Source organism: Nipponia nippon, unplaced genomic scaffold, assembly GCF_047370975.1.
Source record: "Nipponia nippon isolate SJK-2023a ecotype South Korea unplaced genomic scaffold, ASM4737097v1 scaffold_5, whole genome shotgun sequence".
NCBI classification, from domain to species: Eukaryota; Metazoa; Chordata; class Aves; order Pelecaniformes; family Threskiornithidae; genus Nipponia; species Nipponia nippon.
Window position 1 is genome coordinate 85,860,212 of NW_028262369.1, and position 25,631 is coordinate 85,885,842.

A 25,631-nucleotide genomic window follows, 5' to 3' on the forward strand; every position below is an offset into this window, starting at 1 on the left:
CAGACCAAGTGACTTCAGCCGCTCCTCGTACGGCTTCCCCTCTAAACCCTTTACCATCTTTGTGGCTCTCCTCTGGACACTCTCTAGTAGATTTGTATCCTTCTTGTACTGTGGCACCCAAAACTGCACGCAGTACTCAAGATGAGGCTGCACCAGTGCAGAGTAGACTGGGACAATAACCTCCCTCAACCGGCTAGCAATACAGTGCTTGATGCACCCCAGGACACGGTTGGCCCTCCTGGCTGCCAGGGCACACTGTTGGCTCTTGTTCCAGCTCTCTTGTTTCTACCCTGCATTTAACAGAAGCACAGTGATTTTCCATTTTGCTGACAAACAAGAGAGAGTAAATTGACCCGTTTATTCTTTGAGTAGTGGGTGACATTCAACGTAACATTTGACTGACATCACTGGCCAGACCATCAACAACTGTGCCACAGTTTTCAGAAAGAAAATCATCATCAATAACTATTCTCTTTAAAGTACTAGGCACATTTTTGTGTTTTCAGAGTGTTTCCATACTTCCTTAGCCATGAGAAAAGTATTAACTGTAACATGAGTTGTAGGGCTTAAGCACTGCACAAGTCAGTGGAAATAGAACTTCTTTTGACCTCTTGAATGCTACTGGAATTTCAGACTGCTGATAAGGGGAAGAACCTCAGATGGTTTAAAAACAGCAAGGCTCTACCCACCCCAAGAGATTTTGATTTACACTGGTTGAAAGTCTGGCTCGTAGGGTTTTGATATGATCTCTAATCTCCTCTCCCTCTGTCTTCTTTTTCCAGCTGCTCACAGGTCCTTCCCCAGAATAAAGATGTTGATATTTTCTATGCTTACATGCCTGCACTACAGTGAGCGCGTAGCCAGTAATGAGCTTAGTCTGGTTTACAAAGTGAAGTTCTTACTTTATATTAATCCTGAATTGAAAGAAAAGCAGTCGGCCTAAGAAGGTTACAACGGTTTCAATTTCATCTAGCTAGAGTCCCCTCCTTGAAGACCCAACTTTACTTTGTGATTTGTGTGAAGTCTATGGAGTGAATTCTCTCATAATCAAATGCCATTGTTTTCCTCCTAAAAGATAATGTTGCAATCAGCATAAAGTGCAAATACAATTTCCTTCTTGTGTTCTTCCTTTTTTAAATAAAAAAGTCATGTAAACATCTGGCTGTTCCAGCAACACAAGGGAAGACAAACACAACTAAGATGCAGTCCAGCATTACCCCTGTAAATGTCAGGTTATTTCCCCAATTAACCTTAAGTACAAAGCCATCTTTTAAGCACTCTATGCAGTAGTATTGCTTGCAAGTCACTTCTCTATAGACACTGAATTTTGTGGGCTAGGAGTTCTCAAGTACATATATATAAAAACCGATGTCAGGGTATCTTGTAGGAAAAGGATTTCACATTTCTGTGAGAAAATCAATGCTTTTTCTCTTTTAAGAAAGCATCAGGTTACCAAAGGTAGAAACATCAGAATATGTTTTTTAAAGTAATTTTAATTAGATCAGGGCAGGAAAGGAGTATATTTCTCTTGAACTTTTTAGTAAAACAAACAAAAAAATTCCTTCAAATACAACTATTCTTGCAAGAAGTATTTCTTTTGTGCCTTGTGGCAACTGAAGTGTGGATGTTTTGTTCTGACATTCGACATTCCGAGTATGGTCTTTTTTGTCCACCGTTCTCTCTTAAGATACATTCTGGTCCTCATTTCCAGAAAATTGCAAAATGAGGGCTTTGCAATTGTACACTTCTGTTTTGCTGAATAGTTCAAATGGTCAAGTAGCAATAAGTGGAAAAAAAATAGAGCATAGCAGGGGATAAAACCTAAAAAAATATTGAGCCGTCACTTTAAATTCTAAGAATGGCCTGTATGTACAGGCTTCATTCTGGATGAATTGTATCCTTATGATGAATATCTCAGATAATTTATGTAAGACTACCCACACTGATGTTACAAAATAATACAATCATGACCAAAACATCTGAGATCAAAGATCCTGTTGTGAAAATGAAAAATTTAACAGTTGAGGGAGAAGACATAACTATTAGCAGTCTGAAGTGATTCTGAAATTGTCAATAGACAATTAAAAGCCTTCTTTATATTTATTCTGTTATGGAAAGTTGCATTTGCAAGCTGTTAATGAGGGCTAGAAACTCAGGAGTGACGGTTAAAACTTTCATACAAATTACCTGACTCCAGAAGCTGGAACCTGAATAAAAATAACTGCTGAAGCTTTTATTACAAATCTGATGATAGCTGGCAACAATGAATGCAGTGAGACAAGGAAGCAAGTGGCAGGTCTGAGGTTACAAAGATACTTGCATCATGAGAACTGGTCAGAGCTACTGGTAAGAGTATTGTAGCCAAAATGAGAGGGGTGAGTTTCACAGGGAAATCTCTTGAGTTTTGCTTTCTATCCCCATATGAATTCAGAAGTTTCTCTGGATTTTGATAACATATGTAGAAACAGAAATAGCAGTGGTTTGTATATTCTCTGCTAGAGATCATCAAAAGACTTTTATGAAGATACTCTGGTATTCCTGAAAGTATTTTTGGCATGCCTTTAGAATTTAAAAGAAAAAGCATATATATACACATTCAAATGCATTTAATTTTTTTGTTTGTTTGCTTTTCAGTTGGGAAAAATAGTTGATTCTGTGTTTCATGTTCATATCTAATAAAATGCCCAACTGGGATTTTATGAAGCTTTCCAAAAAAAGGACATCACTTCTGGGTAGAAAAGAAGTGTGAGAAATCTCAACCCAGAGGGCAATTATTTTACAGTTTTAAGTGCCTAAATGCAGGGTCTTGTTTCATCAACCATAACAATAGTGATTTTGCCACCAAGTGTTATGTCTACCAGCAGGAGGAAGGCAATGTCTGTTTGTAATGAAGATGGCTTTTAACATGGAGATGGAGAGTGATTCCTGGACAGCTAAGAATGAAAACTAATTTGATTGGCTCGGGACAGAACTGGATTTATTTTAAAACAAAAAGCAGTATCAATAAAAAAAAAAAAAAAAAGGATAAAAATGGGGACGTTTTTAATGTGCAATACAGTTGACTTGCCATTCTTCTGATCTTCCCGTCCACTTTTCACCCTTCCTCTAATACATATAAAACTCATTTGGTTATTTTGGTGTCTCATTAAATGGAATTTAAGCACATCATTTTTGATAGGGCAGATGAGCCATCCCATTATAAATTTCAAGAGGATATGAACTCAAGTGAACAATGGAACAAGAAAATTCTAACAGACCTCCAGTTCAAGGAAACTAAATCAATCACCATATAAGGCTACTGAGGGTAGCTTTCAAATTTAGTTTGTCGAGTTGATTGTACTATATTCCATTAATAAACTAAGCATCTCACTAATTTCCCTTTGAGCAAAGGCAAAGTGATGCAAAGAGATCAGATTAACTCAGCATAGGAAATCCAGATGTATGGACATCAGTTAACGAATCTTCAGTAGAGCTGGTCCTCTGATCAGGACGCTTTTGTGATACACACAGGAAATGATCTCAAATTTCTTCACTCTCTTATATAGGGAATACTGTCCTATTGCAGGACTATTGCAGGACTACTGTTTCACTTAATTCAATGGACTAAGAATGCCCAAGTTAATTATCTTTCAAAGTTTATTAGTGGTAGCATGGTTACACAGGAAACTTGCTAGAAGTATCCTATCAAGGAAATAAGGTAAACAGATTCAGATGGGAGGCATTTTTATTTGCGATTATTATTTAAACTCTTTACAATTCATAACTTTATCTTTAAAAAAATTATCTCAATTCCAATTTAACCTAGAGTTCATGGGCAAATGTCTAAAGTACTTCAGTTAACTGAAAAGATTGAAAACACTCTAGGTTAAATATGATATATAAAGTAAGACTTATTTGTAACTGAAATGCACATAACACTTGTATTGATTCTCTACACAGGACTGAAGGAAAAATCTAATTGTCTTTATGCACCTGTTTTTCTTTCCTCTTTGTCAGCCACCTTCTAAAGTAGCTTTCAGCATCCACAAATGTAGCTAGTGGATCCACTGATCACACGAATATATATCTAGCCAAGCAACATGCAATATGGTATCACTAACAATGGCTGGATTTCAAACTTGGTAAAAGCACTTTTACCTTGAGTTTCTGACCTGACTATATTGACAGTTTGCTTAGGTAAAGTTACAGAATCTCATAAGAATCTAACTTTTTAAATTACTTTAAAGTTTAAACTATATGTTTATATGATTACCAATTCTTTTAACAGAACCAAATGATTTTTGGCCCCAGATGGTCATGAAAATTCCTTTGCTGTAACAATAAATTCTCTATAGATTTCTTAAAGCTGGATTGTTAGATTTCAGTGGAGGTTTTCTTTTTTTTAGGAGCTGAACTTGCTTTAATTTTTTTTAATGTGATAGATACTTTAATTTCCTCTCTCTTTTCAATTTAAATTTAATTAAAATCTGGCCTCATTGACTTTCACTTTCAGGTCCTGAGTTGTCTCTGTGTTTACCCTCCAAGTGTTTCCAGTACCTTGAGCACATTAGGAATATTAAACAGTTAATCAAGTGTAAAAAACATTAATTTGTTCTCTAGTGTCTTTCATCAATCTTTTTTTTTTTTTTTTAATCAGAAGAATATCCAACAACTAAGCCCACAGATTCCACAGCAAGCATTTCATCAACAGGCACCAATATTTCGCTGCACCCAGGATTGCGAAATAAATCTCTGCTGACATGAGTGAATGGTCTTCTGTACAGGAATCATGCCAGCCCCATTGTAATCACTAAGATTCTCTCATACAGGTTTTAAAATAAACTAAATAACCCCAGTCAAACTATATGTGTGTGTGTGTGTGTACAGAACAAGCTGATTCCTTGAAGCCACATTAAATTCTCTACTCTATTCTTAAAAGCCAAATGCAATTCAGCATGCCATAAGCCTTATTACTCTCTGTGTAATCTTCTCTAGTTTCTGAAGCCTGTGTCAGAACCGCCACCTGTCCTATTTCTGCCAGTGAAACAAGGCTTACACTTTTGTGGGCTAGGTTGCTAGAATTTGTTCAACTAAATGGCAGGTGTGAAAACCATTTAAAATGGTGGATCTGATCTAATATCCTGGCACAAGTAACAACATTACTAAGAGGCAGAGACCTTTCAAAGATTGAACTGTCCCAATATCTTTATTTTTATTGTAGTCATTGCTGCCACTGGCCCAAAATACACAGCACCTGGTCCAGAAACAGCACAACTTTGGCTCTGGAATATCCATTACTCCTGGAACTGTTTTATGTCAATGTAGATATACTAATTCCTGGAAAAAGGCAAGTTTGCCCTCAGGTATCAGCAATACTAGCCAGCTCTGGCTAATGTTAGTTTATGAATCTTTGCACTAGAATTCATTTTGACTCCAGTATAATGCGAATCTTCATTTGGGAAGAAACTCTATTTCGTGAGCTGCAGTGGAGCTATGCTTTTCAAAATCCCTAATCTAGGCATATATAATCTTGTGCAAAAGTTATAAAACTAATACAATAATTATTTAGATTATGAATAAGAAGCCTCAGTCATTAGGCAGTGATTGTTTTCTATACAATGAAAAAAAACTAAGAAATGCTCTTTTATATTTCCCCATATCCTACTGAATCAAATACACGTTTCGAGCCCCTCTTTTGATCACAAATCTTCAGTCTGGGGCAAGGTGGAAATGCAATTCCCACACAAACTATACAAGCTTCTGGGGAACCTTGAACAAAACCTCAGGTCCTGAATTAACCAAGATACAGGATCTTATCACTGGAACTAAAAGAAAATGCATCAAACTACTTGTAATGAAGTCCTTTATCCCTTTGTGAACAACCATTACAAGCTTCTTCCAGTTCATTGACATACACAAAATACTTCTAGAACTGTTTGGAAATGGTTTTAGTTCTTGTTTCTCAACATAAATAGTTTTCGTCTTTTCTGAGAAAACATAAATCTGACTTAGTTTTTATTTTTCTGATGAAAGTATGAAAAACTAGTTACAATTTTTGTTTAATTTTTCTCCCCTATCTTGGAAACCTGGGACAAAACCCAGGTAAAAAATTCCCATCAAGAAGCTTAAGCTTACTAGTAGATCTCATGATAGAATTTATTGAGAAACACAACCTATGTCATGATAAATACTTGGAAGTAGCACCCCACTATGAAATTCTGATGAGCAGGTGGTTTTGTAAAGATTCATTGGATAGCTATTTACAGGTGAATTCAGAGTGACTACAGTGGTAATACAGCCAATTCTTTTTTCTTTGTGTAGTTAATAATGCAGCATTGCATATGAGCAAACGCTAACATAGACTCATAGCTTTAAATTTTGCTTCTGAAAGTAGGAAATGTTAGCCTTCATCCCCATAGAAAGGTTATGATGTAGTAGATGAGTCTTGCAGTGCACACAAAGTGATTCTGCAAGTCTATGGAGCTTACTAATGCAAGGTAAAGTAATCCTACACGAGACACATCTCAAAGGCAAGCAAGCAGCACGTGAACCAGTTTATGAATCATGTAACTGCCCAGTGTGTTGGTGTAAGGCATGCTGGTTCACCTTAAAGCACCGGGCTGGGCTGTACACTGCAAGAGAGCAGGAATTTCTTCCTGAGCAGCTTACCTGACTGCAGAAGCGGTAGGTCAAACAGTTAAGTGGAACTCATCTCATCAGATCTGCCAATATAAATTGTCCTTCTTCATGAATTAGAGCCCGAGGTATGTGTATGGAGGAAGATAGGGCAAAACACTAACACACTATAAATTCCTGCCTGCGCATATGCACAATGATATCTATATGCAGACAAGCCCTTAAGGGTAAGGAAAAAAACAATAACAAAGAAATATAAAAAATGTGAAATATGCCTGTACCTTTGTGAAAAACAGAATTTCATCTTGCATTTGTCAATTTACTTAGTATACTTTCTTACGCATACAGCATTTTTTTATGTAATGTTATATGCAATACGTTATAATAAGCACACACAGATCAACTCTCTCCAGACTTCCCTGTTCGCAGTCACAGAATAATATAAGCTGGAAGGGAGCTCTGAAACTTGTCTCATCCAATCCCCTGCTCAAAGCAGAGTTAACCAAGAAGTAAGATTGGGTTGTGTAGGCTTTTCCAGACAAGTTTCAGAAATTTCCAAGGATGGAAATTCCACACTTCTCTGAGCCTTTGTTCCATGCTTGACCATCCTTGTAGTGATTTTTTTTCCCCGTTAATTAATCAGGATTTCCCTTCCATTGCCTCTTGAACTTTCATTTTACACCTCCAAGGGTCTGGCTCTGTCTTCTCTGTTACTCCCTTTAGGTAGTGAAAAGCTGCAAGTAGATTCCCCCCACTCTTAGGATCCTCTTCTCCTCCCTGTGTATATTAAGGCCCTTGGAGCATCTTAGTGGCCCTATGACTCCACTCAAAATCACGATTTTTAAAGCTAATGAGATCTGACATGTGAAACATTTCTGAAGTGCTGAGACTGCAATATTCCAAAATAAGTGTTTTGTCAAGGTGCGCAGCTGAAAGTAGAAGAAAGATTTAAATTTGCAAAGTTCATAATTTATGCCATCTGTCTAATACTGTTCCTTAACTTGAATACCCTTATTCAGTGTCACTTTTTTAGCTGAAAAGTGTGCTAGGAAACATTTTCACTACAGTATCTGAAACTCAGAAGAAACATTGAAAAGAACGTTTGTATTATTTTGTATTTATGAATAGGAAAACTCTGGAAAAGAAAAGTTGAGTGACTTAACTGAGGTCACACACAACAAAACCTGACAGAGAAAAGTGAAAAGTGGGATTTTAGCAGTATATCTTACTGTCTGGTGTACTATTAAATTTCTGGATTAGGTAAATATCCTCTTTGCACTCACTCCTCCAACAACATAGTGGAAAACAATGCCTTGCATGTGAGCTATGAAAAAGAGCAGTTTATGTTCTGTAGCTTTTAAACACAGTGTTGCTGTATTTTAAAAAAAATTCATATGATCCTTTACCATCAAAAAAAATCACATCAGTTCATCTCTGCCTAGAGGGATACACAGTCTGAATAAGAGCCTCTAATGGAGGCTAACATTGCCTTGATTTACTGTGAAAGAAACATTTACATGTTGTACTCTTTCAAGTGTTAATACTGATGACCAGGAAATGAAAATACTTGTGAAGCTGCCCGGCTAATTTCATGACAGATCAGTCAGGAATGGCACACAAGAACCTGATTTTGGGCATAGCTATTATTGTCTAGCAACTCATTTGGGGAAAAAATTCAGCACTGAAAAGAAGTAATCAAAAGATTCTCCAGCAGTGAAGACATCAGTGCCAGGTATTTATCACTAGGAGTATAACAAGTTTACTAATCTTAGTAAATTGGAACAAGAGATACATTAATTCTGTTCATTAGGTACCTCCTGCTGTTATGGTTTGATTATTATTCATAGTACTTGGACACTTCACTTAGGATTAGGTTATTAAGAGTTCTAAGTACTGCACATAAGCATAATAAAAGTCCAGCCCCAGCTCTGCTTTATAGTCTTACAGAAAAAAAGGACTTGATTTGCAGTTTGGGAATGGGTACAGAATGAGGTTATGCAACCTGTGCCCTCACTAAGACTGAATAAAGACATTCTTCATCACAGACCTGTACCTTAATGCCCTCATACCTTATCTTCCCTGTGGGCTTCTCCCACTGCAGTGATATTTTCTTTTGCTTTGACTTGTTTATAAACATCCAGCTAATACATGTCAGCAGCAGGAGCCATCACACACAGAGATACGTCAACAGAGAATAACACTGACACATTTGCATTGCTATCTGCACCAAAGGATTCCAAACCACTCCAGAAACCCCCGCTTCTCAAAGCAGGTCTCTAATAGACTGTGATAGCTTCAGTGTTACAGTCTAACTCCATTTTTGGTAACAAAGTTCCAGCTGAAAACCTTAGCATTTACAATGAGGCACAACAGTGACATTTTCTTCTTTGAACAAATGTCCAACATTTCTGTGTGTTGGGGTTCCTATTCCTGTAAGAATGCCACAAAATATTTAATATCCACAAAAGACCAGGTTTAAATGCCCCAGCTAAAAGGCTGCTGCCCAGAGAACACGCAACAGAGGTTTGTATGAAAAATGTTCAGGGCAGACCAGCATTTCATGGGTTTGTAGCAGCCAGATCTAGATCTGTAGAGCATGATCTGTCAGAGCACACTGTAGACCAAACTTACATACTCAAAATACTGAAGCTGACAAGCTCATAACTGTATTAACTCTGTTAATATATTACTCCTCCTTATCACCATAAATATAAAATTTATCTCATTTTGGATCAAGCAGGCCTCAATGTGAATTCTGAAAGTCTTTGTGAATTCTTTTTTTCACAGTTCTTACTGCTAGAAAAGGGATTCTCTTGGAGGGAAGAAAATATATATATATATAAAAAAAACCCAAACCAACACACCAGACTACTAAACAGCAGTAGAAGTGCAAAATCAAGATAGTGAATAAAAATGCCTTATAAGCCTGCTAAAGGGAAATTCAATGACATGTTAACTAGGCTAGAATTGTGGAGGATTGCTGGCTAGTTATCCTACTGTGCACTGAGATTTTCCTTATGCTTTTGACACAGAAGGCGTGAGCCAAGGCAACATGTCTAAGAGTCTGTCCTGCCCTTGGAACAAGCCTATTGGACTCTCTGCGCCTGTATGGTTTAGTGGCATAAATCCAAAGCAGCTAATGTGAGAGATGAGTCACAAGAAGAATTTTTAGGTTGTGAAGATTATTCCTTCCACTTATAGTCTTTCTTGGACCTTTTTTTTTTTTTTTTTTTTTAAGAAAGATATACCTATCCACTAAAATTCCTGAATAGTTTTATCTGAACTGATAAAAATCTATCTCATGAAGTTTCAAACGCAAGTCCAGAGGTGCAGCAAATTTTCAGGGATCTTCTGATGATATTAGTGGCACAAGGAACTGTGACTAGTTACCCTAGCTATGAATCAGCTCCAACCAGAGTGGAGCATCAGACCCAGCTGGTCAGCACAGCAACACTCAGACCCTGTTGTTCATTGCTATAGGAGCATCAGATACAAGAAAGCAAAAAACTTTGTGCTTCTCCCTCTCTCACTAAAAATCAAACCATTTGCAAAGAAAAGAAAGGGGAGGATGAAAGAGACTACTTAATGAGCATAAACCTAATAAGCAATTCTGCTGGGAAGAGCACACTGATGTCTTAGAGGCAGTACTCATGCGCAAGAAGTTAAAAGGCATGTTCTAATTTCATGTAAGTCTTTATGTAGGAGGGGGAGAAAAACCTAATACTTCAATTTAGATTAAATTTTACAGCTACTACTAGTATAGATAAAAATTTATAGTTTCACAGCTGTAAAGGTTTTAGATTTAATTAGAGGAACTTGTTTCCCTTTATGCGGCAACTTTTGCAATGAGGTATGCTCTGACAATTTGCATTAATGTGCTTTATATAATTTTTACTGAGTTTCCTGCTGTGAGTTGCTATGCAATATCATATTTTAGGATACAAATGAGAAAGGAAGTCTTCATTCTTTCTTGCTTGCATTTGGAATTTGGCTATTATTGATTTATTTTAAGAATGATGGCCGTAGACAAGATATTTCCATGAGCAAATCTATTGACTAGGTTTCAGTATGCTTGCAATAAAAAGTTTGGTATTAATGACGTTCATGGAAAAGTAAGTCAGAGAGTCTTCCTAGAGGGTTCATTAGCACATTCACATGATAGAAAGATCTTATTCTGACACACTATTTGTTCACTTTCTGGTACATACAAGGTGAGGCTTTAAGATTTTCTTGAGGACATATGAGTTTATATTCCTTCAAGGCATACAAGAGTTTCTTAAAGTTATTTTGACAAGACATGCTTTCCACAAAATCCTCTTGATGGACTCTAGTAACTGATCTACTATTTTGACTACAATCAATGAGTTCATTTTCCAATGCTTATTTGGGTCTATGTACCTGTCACTTTTAGAAGTGCCATAACATTGGCCTATCACATTCATTTTTCATACATCCTATAACACAAAACAAATTTCTGATGTGAACATGCTCTTTTAAGACTCTAGATTTCAAATTATTAGGGATTGTTGATTTTAAATTAAGAATGCTTAACAACTGCCATGGTTAACATCATACTTGGTTAAAAATAGCCTGGACAAAATAAAATCACTGTCATATTATATCATGCTGTTTTGTACGTATATATATGCTATGTAAGTATGGGTAACTATTAAACACACCTGCATTTTTCTGCATTGCTAACAAATTTTAAAGCTCCATAAAGAATTTGTTTTATCCCCGATACATTTGTTCTGTTTGTTCTCAACTCTGCTAGATACTAATGTTTCTCTGACACTTTCTAGCTTCCTTTATCAATTATGTGCTTTTTTTCCCCCCCTTCCCTTTTATTTTGCTCTCTATTGTGTTTTGTTTATAATTTCTGCCTTCAACTTTGAACAATGATGGGCTGGTAGTCAGTTGTCTTCTTCCCAGACTGCAGAATCACAGCTTTTTAGCCATCAAGACTTCTATTGTGCCTCCTGTTTTCATTCACTTTCTTCCTCCTAATTCCTCCCCACCCTCTTTCAGAAATCAACTCTTCTGAAACACTAACTAACCATGTAAATATAATACTGGTTGGTACTGCCCTTTTTTTTACTAAATTTAATGTAATTGTATCATCAACAGCACTCCCAAAGCAACCATTAACTTCCAATGTGGTGATTAAATCATCTTCATCAAAACAGATTTACTATTTGATTTTTTATTTTATTAAGTTAAAAATCCTCTATAGTTTGTAGAAACTAATGACATTTTATTATTGGCTGCATAAAGCTTCCAGACTGAATTTTCTATTAATATTTTTTCCTATCCACACACTACTATCAGTTAGGACATTAAAAAGGAGTCTCTTCACTGGAATTTGGTGGCCCATGACAAACCTCTTCATGGGCACTGCAGCAGCCACGTGTGCCCAAATTCATTTGTTAAGCTGCAGTTAGAAGTTATGAGTAACATGTAAACAGCTGGGCCAGAAAAGGATGAGCACCAAGAAGGCAGAGAGAGACAAGACACTGCACCTGGTAGTGCCTCCTGGAAAATTCTAGTTTGAAATTAAGCTCACGTCAGGATCACCCTCCTGGCAGCAAACACTTTTCTGCTACCTAGGGAAAATTCTTTTACTCTTCCCAAACTCACTCATTTATTAGGATTTTTCCTCTTAGGCAACTGGAAGTTGTCAATTTCTCTCTTGTAAAGTTACATCCTTTTTTCCAGAATCTTCAACATTTTCTGTGAAGTGTAACTTCTTTCTCTTGACAAGTTCTCCTCAGCAGGACTCGCATTTATATAAATGAAGAAAAGAAAAATTCAGCTCCAAAGACAGAAATAAGCCATGGGAAAGGCAAAGGGCCCAAAGAAAAGCAATGAAACCATAATACTAGCTTAACACTGGACTGTGAAGATAACTACTGGCAAAACAAGAAAGGGCAAGTCTTGTACATGCTCCACACTCTTATATCCTTGATTTGCCTTTTTTTTTCTTCTTTCAGTTAGTTTAAAGGGAAACGTTAATAATTCAGTTTCTTGTATTTTGTAGTATTTATATCTGGTGGTAGGAGGAAAAAATGCTGATATTTTATATGCATAACTGGAAAAAGCTTTTACACTGCAGATACTGAAGCTGGTTTTGCATTTTTCTTGTTCCCTAAGCAACTAAACAGAATGCAAAGCTATCATCTGTCACTTGAATCATTGTAGGCTGTATTAACAGGCTGGTTCAACAATGGGAAATCGTTCACGAAAACTGTTGTATTCCAGCTGGTCAACTTTTCCTGTGGTAAAACTTACATATATTGTTTAATTTTCTAAAAGATAAATTATAAGACTTCACATTAGGGTAATATTGAAGAAGCATCTAGACAGTGCTGGAACAGGCCTTTAGATATGCAATTCAAACATCACATGCAGTTGCTGAAGACCATGATCAGGTTGAGTCACTGCTCATTTTGGTGGTTCGGTGGTAGCTCTGGCTTATAACATCATCACTGAGAGGAATGTCAAGTACCTTAGGATTTAAACTCTAAATCTGAGGTAACGCAACTAAACTCAAGGTCCTTGGTGCTATGTTCAATCTCCATGCTTGTTATCATTTTGGCTTCAGCCTTGAGTGACTGATGTTTTAGACAAGGAAATCTGGGTGCTGGGGTGAGAGGAGGAAAACAAGTGCTAGCTTACATTCAGGCTCCCTTGCAGGGACTTTGTCCTGAAGTTCATTGACAGGTGACAGAAAAAACCCCTGTGTTCAACCAGAGCCAGTCTAGCAATAACCCCAGCAGGGCTCTTCTTTGTGAGGTTGTATCACACCTCCTCAGCAAACCTTCAGGCTATTGTAGCCTAAACATACAGTTTCCACATTTTCTTTCTCAGTTCTATTGCAAGCTGCACATACAATACATTTTATTGTATTTAGCCAAGGGTGATATAGTTCTTGAACAGGTTTTTCATCTCTATAAGGTATATAAGCAGGATTTATGGCAGCAATGCAAACGCCTAAAATAAGTGCTATCAGTTATCTTGTCAACATTCCAGTTGCCACAGTGAAAAGGTATTGGTGTCTTCTAGGTCCTAGGTCCTATCAATCAACTCCAAGTGAATGTATCAGAATTTCTAAAATAGATGCCTAATAAACATGTGAATTATTTCCAGTGTGGTGATAGACAACAGCTTTTTCTATGTATATGACAGGCATAGTACTGTTTTTGCAGCCAACTGAATATTCACCAAGACGTCACGAACAAGCAGGCTTCCAACATCCTGTTGCTTAGAATCAACTCAGAGCTAGCATCAAGCTACAAGCTTGCCCCAGATCTTAAGGCCACTATGAGACTCATCAGTTGATCCACAAACAGTGTGTGGCTGCATCTGCTTTGCCTGCTTTGAATTGCAGAAAGCTGCATGCTCAGAAAGCACTGTACAGTCCCATGATACTATACTCTTAGTTCAAAGGCTATTGTGATTTTATTAAGCATCTCTCTCTTTGTAATATTGTTACTCCTTTTTCTCTTTCTTAAGGTATTTGCCTAACTCTGGGGCTCCGGGTCTCCACATATCCTTCATTAATTCTCTGTAACATCTCAGAGATTGCTTCTAATTCCTTAAGTACTTCAGGGTAAATTTTATCAGGTTCCATTGACTTGAACAAATCTAACTATCTATTTGTCTGTCTACATAAACATTAGAATGTACAGATGTTGTTCACTCTTAGTCATAGCAGATCCTGTAAAAGCAGAACTAAGCTGACTCATAGATTCCTCCACTTCTGTGGATGTTTGGATATGCTGAGAGATGGATATCGGTGCAAGGTGGGGTGTTTGTTCAGATTATGTTATTGTGGTATAAAGGTATAGATAAATCTGTCATATGGGTATTTAAACTCTGTCTCCAGAAGTTTCTCTGGAATAATATGGTGTTCTTTTAAAGTATAAGTCAATAAACTACCAGACTGTGTTTAATGAATTCTAAAGCTCTTCATGATAACCAAGTGATGTCTTCCCAACAGCATTCCAGTAAGAATGAAATCATACATCCATTAGACATAAATCCTTGTACTTGATAAAACAATTTCTGGCAGTATCCCAGCCACTTTCACAGAAATACTCTCATCCCTTTTATATCAATGGTCACTCCTTTAAGATCAGCTTCCCAGCATTCTCTCTGTAATCCGTTCTTGTCATGTTCTGTTGTTGAAAGTTGAAAGCTTTTTTCCTCCTCTTCTCACCTCACTTGACTACTCTGGCTCAATTTATTTACTCTAGTTTAAAACGGAACTGAAGGGCCAAATTATTCACAGTATTGCATAAAAAACCCTAGCTGAATTATAACTAAATACAGTATGTCTTCTGACAGAGTTTAACCTGGAAGTCACGCAATTACTCCAAGGAAATATGGTCCTTAGTCAATTCTTTCTCTATCATGTCTTCTCAGTCATCAAATTCTGCTTGTATTTTCTTGGGGATAGGAAGGGATTACAAATCAGTCTCCTTTTGTGCAAAGTCTGGCACAATAGGTCCTTTAGGTTCTACTGGAGTGCAAATAATCACCACGTTCTTTGGGTGTTTAAATGTCACAGAGACGTGCTTAATCTAACCAGGTGCACAGTCAGATGAAAGGAAGACTTAATTGGAGAACTCCAGCCTCTGAATAACTGATTGGATTTTTCACCTCAATTAAAGTTATTAGCAAGCTCTAATGCACTTCTGACTTTCATCAGAGAATATTTACTGATGTACAGGTGTACCTGCTCCTGTCCAGAGTAAACAGGACTTCTCTTAACTTCTTAGAAATGGCTAAAGGTTGAATTTACTGAAGAAAGAAGAGGGGTTCCTCTGACAGAAATTCCAGAGATCTACCTAGAGCTCAGAGAGTAAGAGGATTCAGCAACCCAATGCAGTGCTTCCAGTCCAGCGAACTACATAATCCACTTTACAGTTCAGGTGACTCCAGCCCAATGAACAAAATAGTCCACTCCAGACTTCACGTGATTTCAGACTAATGAACAACATAATCCCAATTTTGATTAGAAACTATGGGTAAAGAGAAAAGGTTTTATAAGTAATCAGCATGTAAATGTGCTCTATATAGCCAGAAAGAGAATTTGTACTACAAGACATTAATAAATTAGTGGTTTAGCACTCAGAACCTCTACAGACTTCCATTAACTCCAAAATAAGAATGTAATGGTTTGTTTAACCATAACATGTAAATTTGTCTTTTCCATCTGACTGTAGGTGATTACCATCCAGGGATGACTGGTTTGTCACTTCACAGAATGCTCATTCCACATTTTTCTTACCACCCAAACACTCTAGATTTGATAAAAAGTGTCTATTATTTTTGAAAAAAATAACAGATAGATGAAAGATATTTTCAGTTCAGTCAGTCCGATTTCTTTGTTACTTTGGCTCTCTACATTTTTATTTTGAATGTTTTCATGCATTCTGTAGTTGTCTTCTGCTTTCTTCTTTAATATTAATTTACTGAAACCACCCAAAAGATGTGGAATTAAAGATTGCAAAAGCAATTCTCAGAAACCTCCATTTTTGAGTACCCAGGTTGAGTGCTAAGAAGGTTTACCTATGAAAAAACAGAATGCTACAGAGGTCATATCTGGAGAAAGGAACAATGAACACTACGAATTTGACCATAAGGATAATCTCGTTCAGAATGGATGAAACTTCTAAAAGGGCACCCTCCACAGAAATCACTAAAGAATCACGGACATGGCAGTTTTTTAAGTGTCTGCAAAAAAAACGCTGCAAAAGTCATGAAAAGAGGACAACCATTGCTTGAAAAAAGCCCTGTATAAAATAGTTGCAATTTTAATCTCTAAGATTAAGGTGGCTGTTATTGAGCTATGATTACTATCTATAACTGTTCAGTACTGTCTTACTTTCACCTATTGCCCTCCTATATGTCTGACTGTCATGTGCCATCTATAGTTTCCATCAGGACTATCTCAATGGAGAGAAATTAAGACCCCTGCCAAAAAAGGATGTATATCCTACAGTGTCCTGTATTTGTAGAGGTTCACTTGGATCTGGTTCATTGCTTCTCTTTGGTCCTTCCACAATAGTAACCACAAGAAAATAGCAAGCTGATCCTTGAGCAAGCTGATCTAACTTCTAATTTGGCCCTGCGTCAGCAGGAGATTGGCCTAGATGACCTCCAGAGGTCCCTCACAACTAAGTTAAGCTAAAAGAATAAACATGAGTGAACTCAAGTGAAAGATGTGTTGACTAAATGAAAGAGTTAACGTTTGCAAGCAGATTTCTTCTGAAGTCACTGAAGTAAAAAATAAACTCTGAGTGTGGAAGAAGGTCTGTGTTTCTATTATTACTTTTCTGTATCTCATTTTACTGTTTCCAATACCTATCTCTTTTTAAGGATCATTCTTCCATTTCTTTTAAATATTCCATTGGAATCTCTCTGAGATTTTCCTAATAACCATTGATGTACATGGTGTAAAGTCTTACATATGTTTTTGCTGAAATTAGGATTTTTCAAAACAACATTAAAAACCTCAAAATTACTTTCAAAATGAAACACTTTACTAATAGAAATCTTTTATTTAATATTTTAATTCAAATAAGATGTTTGATTACTAATTGGGACTTCTAGGGGGAAAAAAAGGCACACATTTTTTTTGTCCAAACATCCAATTTAATATTAAAACATTTAATTTTAGCTGAGGGAGCTCCAAAACAATGGGAGCCATCATGTGTTTCAGTTTTTTGCTTCTTTGATTATGAACAATTTTCTATATATATAGAAAAAAAAAAATCATTACTTTGCATGAAAACATGTATCAAGATACCAGGTATTCCCCTGAGGTGTAAATTATTTGCTGATCAGTTTGAATTGATAGATACTAATTAAAATCTGTTATCCTAAAAGCATGTGTTTGTCTTTATCAAATATATTAATTGTTAGCACACTTGGACCATGACTTTTTGCATGGCTTGCAGAGCTTCAGCTGTGACAGGGACCATATTAGATGGGGATATTAGTATAATATGAATAAGAATGTATTCCTGCCTGTTCAAAGTACTAACAGTACACTCTTGGAAATTACCTCTGGTTAACCTATTGATTATTTTAAGATTCTGAAACAAAAAAATGCCAAGGAAGTGCAAAATGCTGTCATAGTATTATTCAGATTATTTTATTCAGTTCTAGCTATATGACTTTCAGTCACTTTAATTGGCACCAATAAATCTACTCAGTCACCCATGTACTCGACTGCTAGTAAATGGAGAGTGAAAACAGCTATCCAGCTTCTTCAAAACAAGGGTGTTTGGTAGACAGATTGTCTGGCCACTGCAGCATGATCCCCATCCAACTCTGAAAATGTTTGCAAGGAATAATGTAACTGCCAAAGGTGTTTAAGAGCAGTCAGCTAGTTTAAAATGCCACAGAATTTAGTTTCCTGGCAAATGCTCTAACCAGCTTTGCTACAAAATGTCAACATTTGGATTCACAGCATCCCAAGATACCTGTCAGTTGCAGCTCTGCTGAAGCTCTGAAGGTTTAACTATCTGAACAATAAAAAATTAGTTAAAGCTGGAAATGTAACAGCATTGAAGCCTAACTTCTCTTGAAAACAATGTGCCAAGAATAGGCAAGAATTATTCTGAGCTGAAACAAATGTACTAGATCTAATGTGATTTCTGTGCTTTGGTAGTGTTCTCTTCTCCCAAAACACGTGTTATTGGATGAGTTGTAAGATTTAAACTTTATCCAGTGAACTGCTCATCATGTCGTGGTGTTCAAATAATAACACCCCAGCTTTCTGCTGTGGTTATAAGAGGATTCATTGTAGAAGTATGTTAGAAGTAGAGAGACATAGGTGGTCAGTCCCTTATAAATTTGTTAAATAATAGGTTAGTGATATTTTTCAAAGTGTCTACTTGATGTGGAAGCTTGAAACCCATTTTCATAAATTACAACAGAACAGAATTTCCAAAATTCTCTTGATGCCTTTATAAACTTAGACTTTGGCCTAAGCCATAGCACTAGACTCCAGTTTTAATAAGCAGTTGTGAAATTTTCCACTTGCAATGACAAAGCTTAAATTACATTCTCAAAAGTATGTTAGGGATTAAGAACTTAAGTCACTTGGGTTATCAGTGGAAATCTTTGAAGACCCTGATCTTCAAAGGTATTTAGGTGTGTCAATATCCTGACTGTCTTATGTTTAAGGATCTATACTCTCTTTAAAATAGAAAGTTTGCAAAATAGTTATGGGTACTACAGTGTTAGAATAACCTGAACCAGGCATATATTCATATTGTGTTATGCATTGCACAGACAAAGCAGTCAGAGCATTCAGCTACAGGAATATTCTGCCAAACAGATGTTTATGGACACTATGGTAGGAAACCAAAATAGCCTAGGCCATGACTAGCACAGGGCTTTAGAAAATCCAGGTCTTGGGCTTGTCATGGTCTAAGCTGCCTGCCTTAAACAGCAGTGCAGGGCAGCAGATCTTGCCTAAAGATTTTTCAAATGGGGGTTTGGAACTGGTTAAATACCATGACAGAACACGCAAACACACACACACACTGAACAAGCTTAGCTAGAAAATGTATTTCTTTTTTTTTTTTTTTTTCTTGCCTTGGCATTCTTTCCCTGCCTCCCCTGTGCCTTGCTGGAAGCCGTTTGCTCTCACAGTGCCCAGACATGGAAGCACTGAGCCTCTGCCTGAGCACTGAAATGCCATAGCACATTTTAGTATATGATGGTAGCATGCAGACAGGTTGGGAAAATACAGAAGATCTGAATCTCAGGAACCTTTACAGTTTCAGTGAATTAGATCAGGAGTTTCACCTTCAGTCCCAAAGAATACTTTAGTTACAAATTGATAGAAGTTTTGCCTGAGTTTCCTCTTTTTCCTTTTTCCTCCTTCTTTTTTTTTTTTTTTTTGACTATGATTATTAAAGCTTGTCTGGAAATTCTGTGTCATTTGGCACCTAAACACCTTCCATTCTTGAAAATCTCAATCTGGACATGAATTAGTTTTGCTTAAACTCTCCATTTATTCTTATGTTCCTGACTTCAAAGTCATGTCATGTAATTTTTTGAGAACTGAATATATATTTTAAAATTAAATTTTAAAATGTGTCAGTCAAGTTTCTTATTTTTCTTTTTAACAGAAGCCTGTTTTCAGTAAGCTTTCACAGTTAAGAAATGTAAAAAAAAAAAAAAAAGAAACAAAACAAAAGTCAGGACTAAACAGAATTCCAAGGGTCATAAAATAGAAGAATTTCTACTACATATTAAACCTGGTAGCTACACGTTTTAAAAAAAATTAAGCATGCACTGAGTCCCATCAGGGTAATAATAACTTAAGAAATAAAAAAGTCTCTGCACTGGACTGACTAAATATCTTATTCTCCTGAAGTGCAATGAAAAATACATTTTCAGTAGTTATGCAATAAAAAAGGCATAATCTAAAATCATAACATCTTTTGTTCCCAAGAATCATTTTCAAAATTGATGCTGGTACTTAGCCTTCTGCAGTATACGCCAAGTGCCAGAAGTCCATCATCACAATATTCTTGCAAAGGATTTTTAAGGACTTTTAAGCATTTAGATTTTCCATCACTGAGTCAAGACACTGCTGCTGAAGCTGTTTCCTGCAACAGTGTAGATATTTTCTTACAGTCTTCCATACCTGTGCTAAGGAGTTGAAGCCTACTCAGCAAAGAACACCTACACTCTCTTCTGGAGCTGTAATACTGTTCATTGCCCAACTTACAAAGCACAATCAACAACAGGTACTTAATAACGAGAAAATATAAGGAACCATGCAAGGACACTACAACCTTGCGGTGATTTGTGTGTGTGTGTGTGTGTGTATATATATATAACCATACATATTATTAAGTCAATTCATTCAAGCAGAGAAAAAAGTTAGTTTTCACTGGACGGAAAGTTGATGGTTGTATTTTAATTATTTGGATCCCCTGAAACTTGATCAGTCTTTAGTGTACTTCTGAGCCTCTTTGGGAAATAGAGTTTTTATATCATATGTCCTTCATGCAGTATATTTATTTGTGTACTTTATGAACATGCCATTAAGGAAGTCATGTAGTAGTAAATAAGGTAGGTTTAGCTTGTATTATTGACAGGATAGTATATGAGACTACTCATGCAACATAAAAAAAAAAAAAAAACCACCAACAAAAACCCAACATATCCTAAGGGTCCCACATCACATTAGTTTAGAAATGGTATTTTTATCCTAGTCCATGGCTGTACAATGTTTGATCCTGCCTACAAGCTTAACTGCAAAGCATATGTAATAATAACCTACTTCTAAAAATGAGAATCTGAGACCTTTTTCATATAGATAGATCACAACCTGTATAATTACTCTGTTTGACTGTCAAATATCTATGATATTTGAACAACTCAATTCAGAAAGCAGAAAAGTGAAACAAAATAGTAGAAGTACTTGGACATTTCTAATGGAGCAGTTTTCCATTGGAAAATGTTAATAAGAGAATAGCTTTTTCTACAGTGTTTTAATATATGTTTGTAGAAAATTTCTAGGGAATTTCTGAACAAAACATTTAAAGTTGTAGAGCCAAGGATATAAACAGTAATAGTATGTATTTTGTAATTTTCATAACAAGATGCTCTGAAAAGGACAGTACAACTTTTTTCCAGTATTCTCCATTTTTCTAATGAAAAATCAGATTTATTTTTCATTTACTCTCCATTTGTTTTGGTGCTAAGACACAACAAAATTAAAATTTTAAGAACCAGGAAATCTCTTGCAGATCTGGAATTCTGATATTTGGCTACTTTAGAAAATATCATGTGCACCAGTTTTACTATCTGTTTCTAGTATATTCAACTTAAAGTGTTGTTGACTGACATACTCCGAAAGCCTGAAAGTATCTGCCATGTGATGTAGCTCAGGATTGAGACTTTATTCATTTACCTATAGAAACAGACTGAGGAAAAAGGTACAGTACTACAAGTAAGTTTTTTTGCTTGCTTTCTATTTTGTATGGTAAGGCCAGCTGGCTGGTAAAAGGCAACAGAAATAAGAAAAATATTTGTCTCAACTGTTTAGGTAATGACTTCCTCTCTACCTAAAACAGCAGGACTATTATTTTGATGGTACTGCAGACCACCAGCATAAGCCATGCAACTTTTTAAATTACTGTCACAATCAAGCCCCTTATCCAACATTATAATGCCTCTAAACAGATAGTATAGAGTGGATTTTTGTTAGGTATAGCCACCAAATATTTTGGTGATGTGCAGAGTTTTTGAGAATCTGAGGATGTATAGCTCTGTTTCTAGATGACTCAATTAACTACGCCATAAGGATGTGTGAGGTTACCAACATCAACAGATGAGTCTTAAATGAAAGCAAAGCTCAGTTCTAATAAAGAGAATTTTCTAAATAGTTTGGCATATTTAGAACAGAAATACTTTTAATTTACATTTTTCTAGATATAGATTTTACTCACAGGAATGACACACCCAAATCCCATCATTTTATCAAATGTCATTTATTCACTGTAGTCATTTGTATCTGAAAGCCAGTGCAATCCATATTTGACCTCTTCTGTCACTCTGAAGAGCTTGGTGCTCTTCGCATCTCTAAACTACCACACCAACTTCTGAACAATGTCAAAAAAGATGACAAGTGGGCCTTGTCAGGATAACAGAGATGATGTACTGTAAAGCAGATAATTAAACCTAGAGTCTAGACTGACAAATACACAATGATCCATTTCCTACTGATCCAAAGCTGATTTATTATTTAAGATCTAGATCTTTATATGTCCAGTATATTTTATGAGAAGGGACATTGCCTGTATAGTCAGGGTGTACACCATGTGCCAAACAACCAGGTACTATAAATGGGTCTAACTCCATTGATGTCCTCAGAAGCGTGGTGATTTGCATCAGTTGAGACCTGGCCACCTATCTCAGCTGAAGTGCATAAGTATCTATTTTCTAGATTATTTTTGTTGTCATTTCTGCAGTGGGAGCCCACTTAAGCACAAGAGATCCTTATGGCAGCACTGAATTAGACCTTAGCTTTTTTATAAACCATCTTGGAAGATGACTATAGGCGTAATGAAAAAGTGGCTCATAAAGAATTAGTTTTGCATAGTGTTTATTTTATGCTACTCTCTAAACTAATAAACCTGCCTCATTTTTATAACAAAAATGCTTATCTACATCTTGCATTCTTTTCCTCTGCTCAGCCATTTCCAGAGAACATACCATAATTAGTCTAGCTTTCTGTGCATGTTGTTCATTTAATTACAGTTTCCTTATATTATCTGCTGTAATTTTAACAGACTCAGGGCTTACTACACGTACCTCAAGAAATCAGGCTAGCAGGAAAACAGCCTTATTTTTCCAACCTATTTCATACACACAACAATGGTCTTCAGGGAAAAACACAGAAATAGGAGTAAGGAGACTGGAGGTCTGCTCTCAGCCATCCCATACATTTCCCTTCTCACCTCAGGCAAGTCACTGGACCTCTTTGTACATTCCTTACTGGTTTGAAAATGTAAGCAATAATGCTAAGCTGCTAAATTGGACAAACATTGTGAAAAAGAGTATTCTATAAACACAGCTCAAATAAATACCACAAATTTGATTGCATCAAAAATATTTTAAAGCAGTCAAAAATCATCTGTATTAGCAAGTGCTTCACAAAATATTTAAAGGACTCACAATGGTTTTTTTTTCTTTATGACCTTACTTAGAAATGCAGAGTTATATTGCTGACTCACTTGGCAGGCAAAACAAATGGGCCCTATTAGCTCCAACTCAGTAATATAAAAGGAATATATAAAAATTCTTGTCACAAGGCAAAAAAAAAGAATAACAGCAGATATTTCAGGTTTTTTTTTCTGCTATGCACTGGATTTGAGAGTGAGTAAAGGAGGGAAACAGAAAGACACATCCAGCTACCCCAACCCAGTTACAATTAAAATCAATGAAGAAAGATCAAATCAAATCAATTTTTGCTGCATATTCTGGGACCTCTAGCCAATAAGTAGTCTTCTGTGTCATGAGGGAAAATAATTAAAATCCACTGCATATATATACATATACATATATATATATATGAGTGTGGTAGTTTCGAGATATATATACACACTGGGGCCTCAAGTGAAAAAAGAAAACCTCTACCTCCTAATTCTAGGAAGTTGAGAAGATTTGAAGAATGATCACTTACACTTTTCAAGACCAAACTAATAAGTTTTAGTATTAGCAAATGGTGATGCTCTTCCATTCCCATCAGACAGATTTTGCTCAGAGGCTCAGTTAACACTGTTTACCATTCTACAATTACATTCATTCTGTCATTCATAAAGGCACATCTGCAAACCAGCTTACTCTGCTTTCGTATTAACTTTGATAGCCCATTATCAAATGAATGTTCACATTAGGTTAATCTGGTAAACCTTCAGAATTAGTAGGTATGGAAGGTGTGATAAGAAAAAAACAAGAGAGAGATAATTCACTGATGGATGTGTTAAGATCTATCAGGTAAAAATGAAATGCTATTTCAGATGTGTGTCATTTTTCTCTTTAGATCTACAGAGTAAATATTAACAAGGTGTTTTAAATGAAGAACTTCATTTACATTTCACCTGTTCTATTCCAATTGCTCTGTTCTCTTAGTATGATTCAACCATTGTACACATTAGCTTTAGCAAGCCATAAAAAGTAATTTTTGGCTTCAGATTCTGTGATAAATTTATCATCAGAAAATTACACGTCAGTCTAATTTCATGGCTGTATTATCCTTCTGTCTAAAAACTTAACGAACTAATTAAATTCTGAATTAACTGAAATCAGAATAAGCCCCAGACACTAGCTTCTAATCTGGACAAACATCTCTTGACAGAAAATAGAATTAATGTGTGTCTCATGCTTCGGAAAAGTTTGCCAAAAGTAGACCCCTTACTGTTTTAGGCACATGGCCTTGTCTCTACTACATGTGCTATTTGCTATTACAGTGTTTCTCCTTTGAAGATCTTAATGCGCCTTCTTAACGTACCCAAGCCTTGATACACCAAAGGGATGTAAATTGTCAGCCTAGAAGCACAACTATACTATCAAGAGGATTTAGTGGCTCATTTTTTTCTTAAATTAACTAATTTGTATAAAACTGAATGCCTCATGTCATAAAATGTTCTGCAGTCCTTTTGCAACTATTAGGATGCTTGTAGACTAGGAATGTGGAAGCTGGCATGACCTTTTTACAATAGCAGTAGCATGGGGAAGTAAATGAGGAGGATATGCCCAAAGAATGCCTGGACAAGAGAAAACAAGAAGATGAAAGCACAGATGTGAAGGCATACATATACATTCCTTTTTCTTTCCCTGTGTAATGCCTAAAGGGAGCGTTCCCCACCTGCACACCATCTAGGTGACACCAACAGCCCAAATGGCAGTATGCAACAGTCTACACAAAAGCTTAGCTGTACAGCTAAAGCAGATCTTGCATTACTGCAAAGGACTGTCTGGTAGGTCTGCATGTGAACATCAGCTGGGATGATTTTTACCTCCCAGTCCCCTTAGTCTGCCTTACTTCCCTGTCAATTAACAGCTTTCACTCTTGAGGATTATATACATCCTGTGGCTCTTGCCAGCAGGACATCTTCTCATTGCTGCCTCCTGGCTACATTTAAATGTTAATGACTAATTCTATAGCTAATACATGCAGTTGATTTTATCTTAATGTCTACCAGTTTTAAATGTCACTGCTTAGACTTGTCTGAAATGAATTTTGCTAAACCATCTCCTGTTAATTATCTTTTACCTTTTATAGTTCTATCTGATGGCCTGTGTTGTCAACTGGGCTGCTAACAGGCAGTTCAGCTTTCTGCCTTTGAGACGGGGAGGTGGAACAGCCAAGCCCTCAAAACAAAGCAGAGCTCAGTCTTCCCTTATGTGGAAAAAACTATTTGGAAAGATGCAACAAATAGAAACCCAATAAACTCTAGCTTCCAATGCCATGACAT